This window comes from Lepidochelys olivacea, assembly GCF_965140295.1.
Source record: "Lepidochelys olivacea isolate rLepOli2 genome assembly, chromosome: 12".
Classification (NCBI taxonomy): domain Eukaryota; kingdom Metazoa; phylum Chordata; order Testudines; family Cheloniidae; genus Lepidochelys; species Lepidochelys olivacea.
The window spans coordinates 32,811,608-32,824,851 of NC_140422.1; positions in this window are offsets into that span (position 1 = coordinate 32,811,608).

Sequence of the window (13,244 nt, forward strand, 5' to 3'; positions counted from 1 at the left end):
TTATCATATATACATAGATTAGCCACAGCACTCAGGCAAAAGCCTGAGGAAAGAGACAGGCCTGCATCATTCCCTAATGGTGAATAGACTTGGGCTGTCTTGGAGCAGTGAGAAAAGAGAACTCTAAAGGCCTTGGCTCTGCTGAGAAGAGCATGGGCCAGATCCTCAGTCACTGTAGATCTGGCCTTTAGCCCGCATGCATTCATATCAAGGGATTGTCCACAAGAATAGCACAGTTCGCTCAGGAAGGTAGAGAGGGATCTTGTCTCTCTTTCTCTCTGTCAGGTGGTTAGGACCCAAACCTCTGACAGCTTTCATAGATCATAGGCTGGATCCAGAAGCAATTATGAAGTCAGTGCACCCTTTGGAGAAATAGCATTGACGTCATTGGATGATATCGGTGGTTTTCTCTAAGCATGTGTGCAGCCATGTTTTAAAATACTATAAATAGCCATAGAGAACTCCGACATAAGTTCTTAAATTGTGATCAGTAACTGCCTATTAAATACTTGATGATGTTACCGTGCTGTGATTGTGATAGGTCAGCTCTGTTCACTGACTGGAGATCAGCAGCGGAGCTTCCTGATCAAAGGGAAGCTGTATGTTTCATTGACGGTTCACCTAACAGGTGCAAACTGTGTTCCTTAGGATGCTACCGTGTGCTCCGTTGATTTACTCTGACTGCACCAGCGTGCATCAACTTCCACATGTGGCGGTGTGTGGGAGTGCTGCATGACACCTTAATTCGCGCTAGACAGGAATGTTGCCAAAGCACACATTAAGATTTCTGCAGTGTAGCAATGAAACTCAGTGAATCCCTGGAACGTTTTGTGGAGTGAGGCATTATTGCACATAAATAAAATGTTCAAAATCAGACCCCAGGAGAACAGGGGAAATAAGCCTCAAAGGACTCTATGGCTGAAAGTGTCTCCCCCTGTGTTTCTATTTCTTGTTGGTAATTTGGGGATGATTTTGACCCTGACTAATTTGTTAATTGGGTGACGTGTCTTGTGCAGCTGGGAAGTGAGATCCCATCAAGAAACAATGCTGGGGTTTTTTTATTTTGTTTTTTTTTTAGTTCCAGGTGGAAAAAGAACCCTGGCATCAGCAAGTGTGACAATAAACACCAACCCTTAAACAATGTGGTTGTTTGCAGTTATCGGGTGCAGCAATTAACAGAAGTTAATTAAAAATCTAAATTTCTGATCACCTTGTTAATTCATTTCTACTCCCCTATCCCAGCCCCCATGAGCATTAATATATGGAAATGCTATGAAAGTTCAAATCGCCAAGTGGTGATTTCCATTTCTTTTCTTGCACAGAATTGTAATTCAGCATTTCGATCAGTCAGTAAAAAGGGAAATAAGGTCACCTTTCAATGAGTGGCAAAAGAGTTACTGAAAGGCACTGCTAATAACATGAACAATGGAGACCTAAAATAATACGAAGTGGTATTTTGCCGCATACATGTTGTGTTACACACATTAATGTCTAGGGGAAGTCCATGCTTCCTCAATGTACACAAAGCAGCACATTTGCATTCTCTCTTGCACGCACGTGCATATTGTCATTTGGGGTCACGTCACAGCATGACATTGCAGCTGCTTTCAGGTGGTGGATGGCGGGGGACTTACGAGATAACATTAAAACCAATACATTCAGCAGTTTGCTGTGACATAATATTAGAAAACACTTCTGCTTCAGCTGATAAAGTGATTTGAAAGATTATACTTAGATCTGAAAATGGCTGCTTTTCCGTTCGATATCTATTTAAAAATGCATCTGAAATGTGGTATTGCCCAGAGATCTCTATCATGGGGCAGTAATTTCTTCCATTTGGTTCATCAGACGTGATAATTATTGCTGCAGTCGCTGTCTGACACTTTTCACTTACAGGCCCTGAATTAACTGTTGCCTAACCTGTGAGTGCAGGGAGCATGGAATAAGTAGGTCACACAAAGACAGCAGGTATTACCGATGCTGGAAATGAGTTACTGCATCACCTCTGTTCAGAGCCCTTGTGGAGGAAGAAAAAATAATCTTTTCCCCCAGAAATCTATTAGAATTTCCCCTTCCCAAATGGTGCGTTTTCAGAGCATGGCAGCTGCATTTCCCTTTCCCTGATAGACTAGGGCAGTGGTTTTCAACCTGCGGGTCACAACCCAGTACTGGGTTGCGGAATGTAAGGCACTGGGTCGCTCTGGTCAGCAGCGCTGACTGGGCCATTAAAAGTCCCATCAGTAGTGCTGCTCGGCTTAGGCAGGCTAGTCCCTACCTGTTCTGACACAGCACTGCGCTCCAGAAGCGGCCAGCAGTTGGTTTGGCTCCTAGGCAGGAGGGCCATGGGGCTCCACGCACTGCCCGTACCCCTAGCACCGGTTCCACACACCCCTTGTCCGGGAATGAGCCAATGTGAGCTGGGGCGGCAGTGCCTACAGGTGAGAGCTGCATGGAGCTGCTTGCGTGCCTCCGCCTAGGAGCTGGACCTCCTGCTGGCCACTTCTGGGGCGCAGTATGGTCCGCAGTGCCAGGACAGGCAGGAAGCCTGCCTTAGCACCCTAGGTGCACTGCTCACTGGGAGCGGCCCGAGGTAAGCCTGTGCCCCAATCCCCTGCCCCAGCCCTGAGGCCCCCCCCAAACCCAGAGCCCCCTCCTGCACCTCAAACCCCTCATCCCCAGCCCTCACCCCTGCACTCCAACCCTCTTTCCCAGCCCTGAGCCCCTCCCATACCCCAAACTCCTCATCCCCAGCTCCGTTGGGTCATGGGCATCAACAATTTTCTTCAACTGGGTCCCCAGAAACAAAGTTTGAAAACCACTGGTCTTAGGGTAGTGCATTTGCTTGTTAAATTGATCTGCCCTAGAAAGCGAAATGTCCCTTTTCATTTCCAGTGTATATAATTCCCTGTTTCCATTTCATGTCCCTCTCTCTTTTAATGGAGAGCAAATGGCACGTCCTATTGGCTTCCATCTAGACTCAGGACTGGGACCTCACTGTTTACAGGGAAATGTGAGCACTCTATCAGCATGGTTAGGGAAAGGTTGAATGGGGAAATGAAAAGAGAAACTTTGCACTCCTGTGGCCCATTTTTATCATCCTTCCCTGGGTGAGCCACAAAAGGATATCGTTGTCCAGGAAATGGGCCCAGAGTCCCTTCTGCATCATGTTTCCTTTTAGTGGGATACACCAAAGTCAGGGCCGGATTAAGGTTATGAGGGACCTAAGGCTAATGGGAGGGAAGGGCCTAAGTATGAATTACATATTGCAAAACAAAGTATGATGTCATCCAACATTTCTCTACATACATGTTTGCATATTTATTTATTTATGTAAAATTAACAAGTTTATTCTACTCTCGCGACACTCAATTCTCCAGGCAGATACTTCTGAGTAAGTGGTAGCACGGGGGATGCTCCACTGTCCTTCTCCTGAGCCTCCTTCCTCCGAGGTAGTGGAGTGCTCCTCTGTATGAGGGTGAACACTGCAAAATTCCCCATCCTGCTCGCCTCCTTCAACATTCTGCTTCTACCCTCAGCTCTCCACATGGCACAGTGCAAAGCCAAGCCCTGCAGGGTTTCCCCCCAAGCTATGGACTCTATACCACACACCCTATCTCACTCTGACTGCACTCTGGGAGGCAGCCAGCTTTTATTATGTAAAAGAAAACCACTCAGGTGTAAAATGCACTGAAATAGAGGAAAAGGAGGACTTGTGGCACCTTAGAGACTAACAAATTTGAGCATAAGCTTTTGTGAGCTACAGCTCACTTCATCGGATGCATTCAGTGGAAAATACAGTGCGGAGATTTATATACACAGAGAACATAAAACAATGGGCGTTACCATACACACTGTAACGAGAGTGATCAGGTAAGGTGAGCTATTACCAGCCGGGGGGGGGACGGGGACCTTTTGTAGTGGTGGGCCATTTCCAGCAGTTGACAAGAATGTCTGAGGAACAGCGGGGGTTGGGGGGGGAAATAAACATGGGGAAATAGTTTTACTTTGTGTAATGACCCATCCACGCCCAGTCTTTATTCAAGCCTAAGTTAATTGTATCCAGTTTGCAAATTAATTCCAATTCAGCAGTCTCTCATTGGAGTCTGTTTTTGAAGTTTTTTTCTTGAAAAATTGCCACTTTTAGGTCTGTAATCGAGTGTCCAAAGAGATTGAAGTGTTCTTAGACTGGTTTTTGAACGTTATAATTCTTGACGTCTGATTTGTGTCCATTTATTCTTTTGCGTAGAGACTGTCTGGTTTGACCAATGTACATGGCAGAGGGGCATTGCTGGCACATGATGGCATATATCACATTGGTAGATGTGCAGGTGAACGAGCCTCTGATAGTGTGGCTGATGGGATTAGGCCCTGTGATGGTGTCCCCTGAATAGATATGTGGACACAGTTGGCAACGGGCTTTGTTGCAAGGATAGGTTCCTGGGTTAGTGGTTCTGTTGTGTGGTGTGTGGTTGCTGGTGAGTATTTGATTCAGGCTGGGGGGCTGTCTGTAAGCAAGGACTGGCCTGTCTCCCAGGATCTGTGACAGTGATGGGTCGTCCTTCAGAATAGGTTGTAGATCCTTGATGAGAGGAAGTAGTAGTGGGAAAATTACATTGGGTGGCATTGTATTTTAGGCTGTTTTGCTCTGAAAGCTGACTTCTAGTGTTGAACTGGCTGGGGACAACGAATTACTGTTTTCACATTGAACACAAATATTATTTGTAGGATGATACCCCATTTGTGTAGTTCATCTCCAGTGATTCACCACATCAGGCCATTCTGTCACCAAGCTCTTCCACAATTAGAATAATAGAATAGAATCATAGGACAGGAAGGGACCTTGAGAGTTTATCTAGTCCGGTCCCCTGGACTCAGGGCAGGACTAAGTATTTTCTATTCTAGAATGTGTGATCAGCAGTTCTGACATGAGGTGTTTTAAGCATGAGTTCTGTGTGCACCAGCCCCCTACAGTGTTTGCATTTGTTTGTTTTAAGCTTTCTGTAAGAAAAGGGTAACATCTAGAAGTGACACAGATCTTTAGATGGTTGCCCAGTCGTAACATTTAGCTCTTCTGTACTATGTTAGCTCTTCAAAATCACTGTACAAACATTAAACAAACTTAATTGAAAGCCTTTCAGCTTTTGAATGACTAGGAGTTGACAAAAAAGAGCATTCACTGTTGTGTTCTCTGCCCTCATGAACAAAAAGACTTCATTGAAAATCAGCATCTTAAAAGAACCATTAAGGATCTTTCAAAAGAACCATCCAGCCAAGACTGCTGTAGTGACACCCTTGTTACATCAGATCTGGTGTAGAATGAAGGGAGAGCTTCCTGTTTCATTTGAATGTGTAAATCAAGCAGACCTTGCTTATTTTTTTCTGCTTAAAATGCTCAGAGTTTAGGGGAGGAAAGTGAATGAGTTTCTGCTTATACCTGGTGTGAAAAAGCAGAAGGGACCAAAATCTATTCTTGTGTAAAAATCCATTCTCCCTGAAGTCCATAAGGCTACACAGGTGTAACTGTCAGCAGAACTTGGACTGTGTTCTCCTTCCCTTCTCGAATCACACACATTCCATGCTTACCCAACATTTCCCGCTTGGGAAAGAAGTTAGTTTGAGTTGGGGCAGAAAAATGAGGACTAACTTCAGGTTTATTTAGCTTTAAGGTTTTGGAATGAAACGCAAAAGAAATCAAAAGTGAGGTACTTTTATGATGGATTGAACTGCTGGAGAACCAGCAAATGGACAGCACCTGCCTTTAGCCTATTCAGCCAGTCTTTCCATCAAGAAGTCTTTCTGCTAAGAAGTGGATTTAAAATCCTTGAGGGAGAAGGGAGGGAGAAACCTACAACATTGTATATTGAGCTTCCTCCAGTGCTATTGTTGGTGACACTGGGCACTACTCTAGGTAACTCGGGAGGGTGGAAGACCACGAGTGTTGATGAAGCCCTCTTGGTCTAGGCCCAGACAAACTGAAGCCCCTCTGCTCCTTGAACTTTCTGTGACCCTGCAAAACTCTGAGGAAGCTCGCACACAAACAGACAGGTTTGCACATGGCTTGCCAGCCAAGGCCAGCTTCGGCCTGGGAAACGTATAGATAAGGCAGAAATGTTTAGCAAAAACCAGTAACAAATAGACCCAAATAAGGCAAGGCTCGGGCAATGCTACTGAGGAAAAACACAACTGGCTGCTTTAGCTGAGTGGCTACGCTATTGTACAGGGCAACAGGTAATTGGTTGCTTAAGCTTGTGTAGTGAAGTAGGCAAAGGTATAAAATGTATACTGGAATCTGCATGCGGTGCTGCAGGATTTGAGACAGTTCAGTCTCCCTGCGCCCTATTTGAAGCTTCAAATAAAACTGTCGGCTTCTCCACCTCGTTGTGGTCATTGGCGCGACGCACACCGGGCAACGAACCCAGCTGTTGCTTGCCTCGGGCACTCTGTGCCGGCAACACTATTGCAACTCCTTAAAAGTACAAAGATGTGTTGGCTTGTGGAAGTAGGCTGAGCATAAGGAAAGAATTTGGTTGCCTGTGTAGCCCAGTACAGAAAAATACATCAAAGAAAAAAAATTGATTTCTTTGATTTTTAATACAGTCCAATACATTATTGAACACAGTGCATCATAAATCTGAAGCCGCTCGACGGAAGGTACTGTAAAAGTTAAAGTCCTGGTATCCAGAACGGGATGTTTTGTTTTGTTTTTCCTGCAAATGTGTGGGAAGTTGTTCCTTATACATGGGAGAGGCTGGAGTTGGATAGAGTGTGTGCCGGTCCTGTGCAAGCTTCCCACCCTACCGCTCTGGTACTGCCTCTTCCCGCTGCCACCTCTTTCCCTGCTTCCCCCCACCCACCCCGCCCCAGGCACTCACCAGTTGTCCAGAAACAGGACCCAGCACACATAGAAGATGATGGTGATGGGAACTAGAACCCTGCCACCCAGCCTCAGCTGAGGAGAGGGATAGAGGGAGCTTCTTCCCTCCCTGACGGCTAAGCAGAGCTCCAGAGAAATTGGGTGTAGGGGGTGCTAGGGGGGATGACAATGCCTGCTCAAACTACACCCACAGCTGGCATGGGTTCCCATGGTAACTGGATTTTTAGTGCCCGGTCACCAATGTTAACTGGATACCTGGCAGTGTGTTCCTGCATGCGGGGAGATGCAGACAGGAGGGAGTGGAAGCAGCTGGCTCAGCTCCTTCCAAGCCAGGGGGCTGCTTTGCCTTTTCTGCTGGCAGGAGTGTACCAGCAGGGCTGTGTGAGCAAGCTCTCTCCCCATCACCTGGCCCTGGCCATGCCCCCTGCATGACCAGTAGGGCCTAAAAATAGGAGGTCCTAAAGCTATAGCCTTATTAGCCTATGGGTTAATCCAGTCTTGACCACAGTGTAGTGGTCTGTCCCCCAAAGGAAAAGTTGCAGTGACAAAGGCCATCCCCAGTCCCCATTGCCAAAGAGTTGCCAAGGAAGGAGTGATCAGAAGATGTGCTCATCCGAGTGGCTCATCTGCAGCCTTCACCAGTGGCACAGCAATGCCCCCAGGGGAAACTAAAGTAGCCACCCCCTGGCATAAACAGAGTGAGCTTGTCCCAATAGCTTCTTAAAATGCATTCAGTGCTAGACTGAGAGAACTGGAGATTTATCCCCAGAACTGGTACAGCAGAACACGGGCATTCCCACACTGCTCAGGAATGTGCCTTGTCTTTGATCTGGAGGCTTAGTGCAGTCTCCGTGCCCTTTCAATCCTTGGCATGTCTGCTGAGGTTTACAACCAACATGCGAACTCTAGTGGTTTTGTGATACGAACTCCTGCTTGCTATGAGCTGGAATGGATTTACACAGCCTACAAAACTGCCTCTAGAAGGCACAGTTCCTCTGTCACTACTAGCCTGAAGAAAAGGAGTACTTGTGGCACCTTAGAGACTAACCAATTTATTTGAGCATAAGCTTTCATGAGCTACAGCTCACTTCATCGGATGCATACTGTGGAAAGTTTAGAAAATCTTATTATATACACACAAAGCATGAAAAAATACCTCCTCCCACCCCACTCTCCTGCTGGTAATAGCTTATCTAAAGTGATCACTCTTCTTACAATGTGTATGATGATCAAGGTGGGCCATTTCCAGCACAAATCCAGGGTTTAACAAGAACGTCTGGGGGAAAGGGGGGTAGGAAAAAACAAGGGAAAATAGGCTACCTTGCATAATGACTAAGCCACTCCCAGTCTCTATTCAAGCCTAAGTTAATTGTATCCAATTTGCAAATGAATTCCAATTGAGCAGTTTCTCGCTGGAGTCTGGTGAGGTTTGAACTGGTACATTAGAGGTAAAAGATCCCACATCCATTACCAGTCCTCTGAGCCACCCAATCAGCTATATTTTATTAAGTCTTTGCTGTATTACCTAAACCAGCCAAATACTGTTGCAGCTGTCTAACTAACTGTGTGTTCTTACGTTGAGCTATGAGAATCTATATTTACCATGCAACTGATGTCTTCAAAATGTCTTAATACCATGAATATAAGAAAAATTCTACTTACATCATAAAGCTGTTTCACAAACAAAATCAAAGAGAATCGTAAGGAAAAGCTCCATTAATGTCATTTTCTGTCTTTAGGACAAGCTGCGTTTACAAGTATCAGCATTTGTCAGAGTTTGATGATTGACATCATTTTAGAATGGCAGTTAAATAGTCACATAGAATTAGCTGCACAGAAATCTAGTCCTGGCAAATTTAACTTAGCTTAGATCACTATTTTGGATGCATGTTCACCTGGTGCGGTCTTTACTCAGATAAAACGCCCTTTGAGTTGTTGTCTTTTTTCATAATCTTGCCTTTACTTGAGATTGTATTGATACATCTTTTTACAAATCTTTTACTTAATATGCATTTCTGTAACACGTTCTAATTTATAGATAAGATCTGATTTCAACAGGAGTTATGCTCAAGTAAGGACTGCAACATCAGGTCACACAGTGCTAGAAACTGAATAGTTGTATATAATTCAAGATATTTACTTTTTGCATCTTCCATCTGAAAACTACCTCTCCAGATTTTGACTTACATGTTTGCTTTTTGTCTTTAGAGCAATAGTCAGTATTTCCCGTCAGCTCTCGGATAGTCAGCTCTCTTTCCTCAAATATTAAATAACCACGTGGTTTTCATTGAACAGATGTATAAGTGACTCAGCTGACATGTTAATAAAACTGAGCAGAAAATAAAGAGCAGAGAACCTGTCAAAGATGCCAAAGAGTGAGTCCCTGGGAACTTTTAGGCAAATGAGTTCACAAACAGGAAATTTTCACATCAGCAAGGTAACCAAAATGAAGCTATATAGGGGGAGATTTAATTGTAATCCAGTTTAAAAAAAGAGTACTGTGAGATTTTTGTTATGGACAAGTTACACCCGTTCCTAACAGTAAGCTGTCCAACATTCATCCTTGTGTATTAGAATGAGGGGTTGCAGCCTTTATAGACTTCAGTCACTATGGCATCATAATTACATGGTCTGTAGGGATGTCAATATTGTACCTTGTGAATTACTTAGTAACACTGTTCAGGAATTTTCCATCAAAATATTTTTGACAAAAAATGCTTTTTCTGCAAAATCAAAATTTTCCACAGGAAAGTTTTGATTTTCTTACAATTTTTCATTTTTTCCGTTGGCCAAAATAAATAAATTTTGTTTTGTTTTATAGGGGATTGGTTCAAATGGTAATTCAGTTTGTTGAACCGAAAAAACCCATTTCATTTTGGGTCAACTTGATATTAATCGGTGTTTACCATACCGGCCATGATGCCTCACTCCCCAGTCTACTCTATAAACTGCATTCCCTGAATGAACTATATCTTCTGTGATGCACAGCAATATTCCTCCCACTGAACCAATGTGGTGCATTTTGGGAGTCAAATGACCACTGTGTATCATGAGAGATGTAATTCAGCTGTGGATCCTTGCCCTTAGAGGAGAGGGGAGGCATGATGTACCCTTGTAGTCAAAGCTCAGGATTTATGGATATTTGGGAGTTATAGTGTTACAAGGTCCAGAAGCAAATTCGAAATATGGCTCCTGTGTCTAACTGTTCGACTGTGCCTATTAGGAGAAATTAATTCAAGTTTATGCAATCAAGATAGAGTATCCTCCAATCCTTAGAATGAGCTGTACCCCCAACAGCATAATGAGTAGCAACACACTCAACCTATGAAACACACACACAGAAACACACACACACAATCTCATTGGCTCAGCACTCACTGTCTATCCACACCTTGAGGCAACATTACTCCCTGTTACCTTTCAGAAGTATCTCTTACAGCACACAACCAATAATGATTTTATCATAATACTAAACCCCCATCCGTGCTTTCTGTTTGCTCCTCGATGGTTCTCAGCATTCACAAGCCTTTGTTGTGAGGCTGAGGGTTTCAAACATGCTGAGACTCAAAGACTCCATACCCCTTTTTGTTGTTTTCATGGCTTTTGGACTTGAATGCCCTGCTGTTCCATGGTACAATGCACCATCTGGTGGTAAAAAGAGAAGGAGTTCTTGTGGCATCTTAGAGACTAACAACAAAAATGGAGTCTCTAAGGTGCCACAAGTCCTCCTTTTCTTTTTGCGGATACAGACTAACATGGCTGCTACTCTGAAACCCATCTGGTGGTAATTAGCATGAATTTAGAAAACACAGAACCTGTAACCCAAGACTAACTGAATAACATTCTGTTGCTTTCTGCACTGTTGTCACTGATTCTGGCCCATCGAAAGGGGTCTTGATTTTAATATTCTTCTTGCTCTCTCTGCATGGGGAGACTGGAGTATGATATCCGAGTCAAAGCGCAGCTGCAGCTCTGCAGTTAGTGTTGTCCTGAGAGCATGGGAATCTTCACGTCAACTTATAGGTGCTTTGAGTTATTTTACCTTTGCTTGTAACGAATGATATGCTGATCTTTCCCCTTGTAAGCGGAGCCAGTAACTCCAACTATAGTTACGGTTGCCTGACACGTCCAGTTATAACACCCTGTTTTCAGTTACTTACAGTGTTTAAAGTGGTCTGTAAAAAGTATATGTGGGGGGAGTCCACCAGAATCTGGGAGCAGAAGCTTTGTTAAGACTGTGCTTAAAGTGTGCCCCTCAGTAATCCGGCTCAATTTTTAGTTATTTTTTTGGCATGTCTGTGACCCCTTCTGACCGCCATCCCACCCCATTTCAACCACAGACTTTAAGCACTGGTTGCTTACAACTCTGCCAAACTTTAACTGTTTGGGAAGAAATTTTCCATACCAGTTGTCTGCCTCTGACTGAATTTTTGGGAGGAATGTCCAGTCAAACAGTTCAGCCATTTCTCAGAGCAAGGCTAGGAAAAAAAAATTGTTTTTGCCCTTGATTTTAAAAAACGCCATTTCATTGCGAAGCTCTAGCGCTTCCATGCTTCGGAGCAGGGACTGAAACTTTCGGAAGGGGTTTCCCTGGTATCAGGGAGGTGCTTTTTGCTGTTCATGTGACAATCCACCCAAATTTCACCAAGTGATAAGCCCTTGGAAAATCACAGTTCAGTGGAGAGTCTAGAGGCTATTTGGCACCTAATTTCTCTGAACATTCTGTCTGTACTGAGCATGCTCCAACCCCTGGGTGCTGACCAGCCTTTGCATGTACCATCCACACACAGTGGCGGAGCATGCTCCAGTCCAGAGCTTCAGAGGCAGAGCAGGACTTTCCCTGAAATTGGTCTTCCCAGAAGCTGGGATCTGCTGTGGTGCTGGACAGCAGAACTGAGAGCAGGAACACTGTCGGTCCTGTACTCTCAGTGGTACCCTGTGCCCAGGCAGGCAATGTGGAGAAGGAGAAACAACCTGATTTGAATGCAGAGGGGAGAGAAATAGAGGAAGCAGAATGCGAAGGAGAGGGTTTCAGGAGCCAGAGGTTGTTAGCAACAGAGGGGGAGGGCAAGGAGAGCGGTGGGGGGGCGCGGGGGGAGGAGAGCCAGGGAATGATATAGCTTTATTCATTCCACACCATCCAGCTGCAGCAAAACATAAGGCCCGGGTCCTACAGACAACAGTCTACTTCACTACACAACCCTGATTGTTCACCTGAGCAGGGTCCATCGTGTGCACTGAATGAGGGCAGGAATCCTATGGAATAAAATAGTACGGGGCCATGTAAGTAAGGACTGTATCATTCTGCACATGCACAAGTAGCCAGATTTGTTACACAGGCAATCTTAATTCTGCCATTTCCTAACATTGGTGCAACCTTAATAATGGTTTTTTAACATAGTTTTGGGATGCAGCCTAGATATATGGTGTATCTGACCAGGGTACAATGCGTACATTTATCCCATACATTAATGGTTGAAGCCCCAATCTTGTACTTTTTAATGCTACATTACGCAGGGCCAGGTCATCCCATAAGGACTAAAGCTGGACAAGCACCACGCATAGGAAGGACAGATGTGCAGAAACATCATAAACTCCTCAGCTCCATCCCCCTTTGAAACCTAGGGAAGCCTCAATCAAGGGTTTGGACTCTATGGTTACCAAGAGCATAGGAAAGCGGGAAGGATCTAGGTTAGGCCCTGCTCTCTGTTGGTATCATCTGTCTTGGAACAGTAGAGATTTCCCCTGCAAGATGAGGCTGATCCTGTCAGCATGATGTTATGTGGAAACTCCTTCTTCCATTGATATTCCTCTTCCCCTTTGGAGTCTAGCATCACAGCTTATAGATACACGCAGTCTCTTCATTTCACAATCTCTGCTGCCCTCATGTGGCATTAGCTAGTAACGAAAAAAACAGGCCGTTCATCAAATTCAAACGGATGTATTGAATAAGATGCCTTTCATGCTTGTATTTTAAGGCAGGGTTGCAGCTGGTTCTACAAGCTTGAGTGTTATGCACTGAAGTGAACTTTGTATATTAATAACACCAAACAACTGATTCTCTCAAAGTGTGTGTGTTCTGAAACTGGGTTTAATAAATATGTTAATAATAAGAAATTACAATATTAACTCTGTTTGTAAATCCGCTCAGCCCTGCTGTTTAAGTTTACAAAAATACAAAACAAACAACTCTCCCCACTCCAAAACAACAACAAAAATCTGCTCATAAAGAGACAATGGACTGGATTCTGCCCTTGGCTGAGCGCCCAGCTGCCATTATAACAACACTTTGCCCATCGATAGTGCCTTCCATCCAAGCACTTTACAAATGCTAGTCAATTCGGCCTCCCAACACCCTTGTAAGATAGGT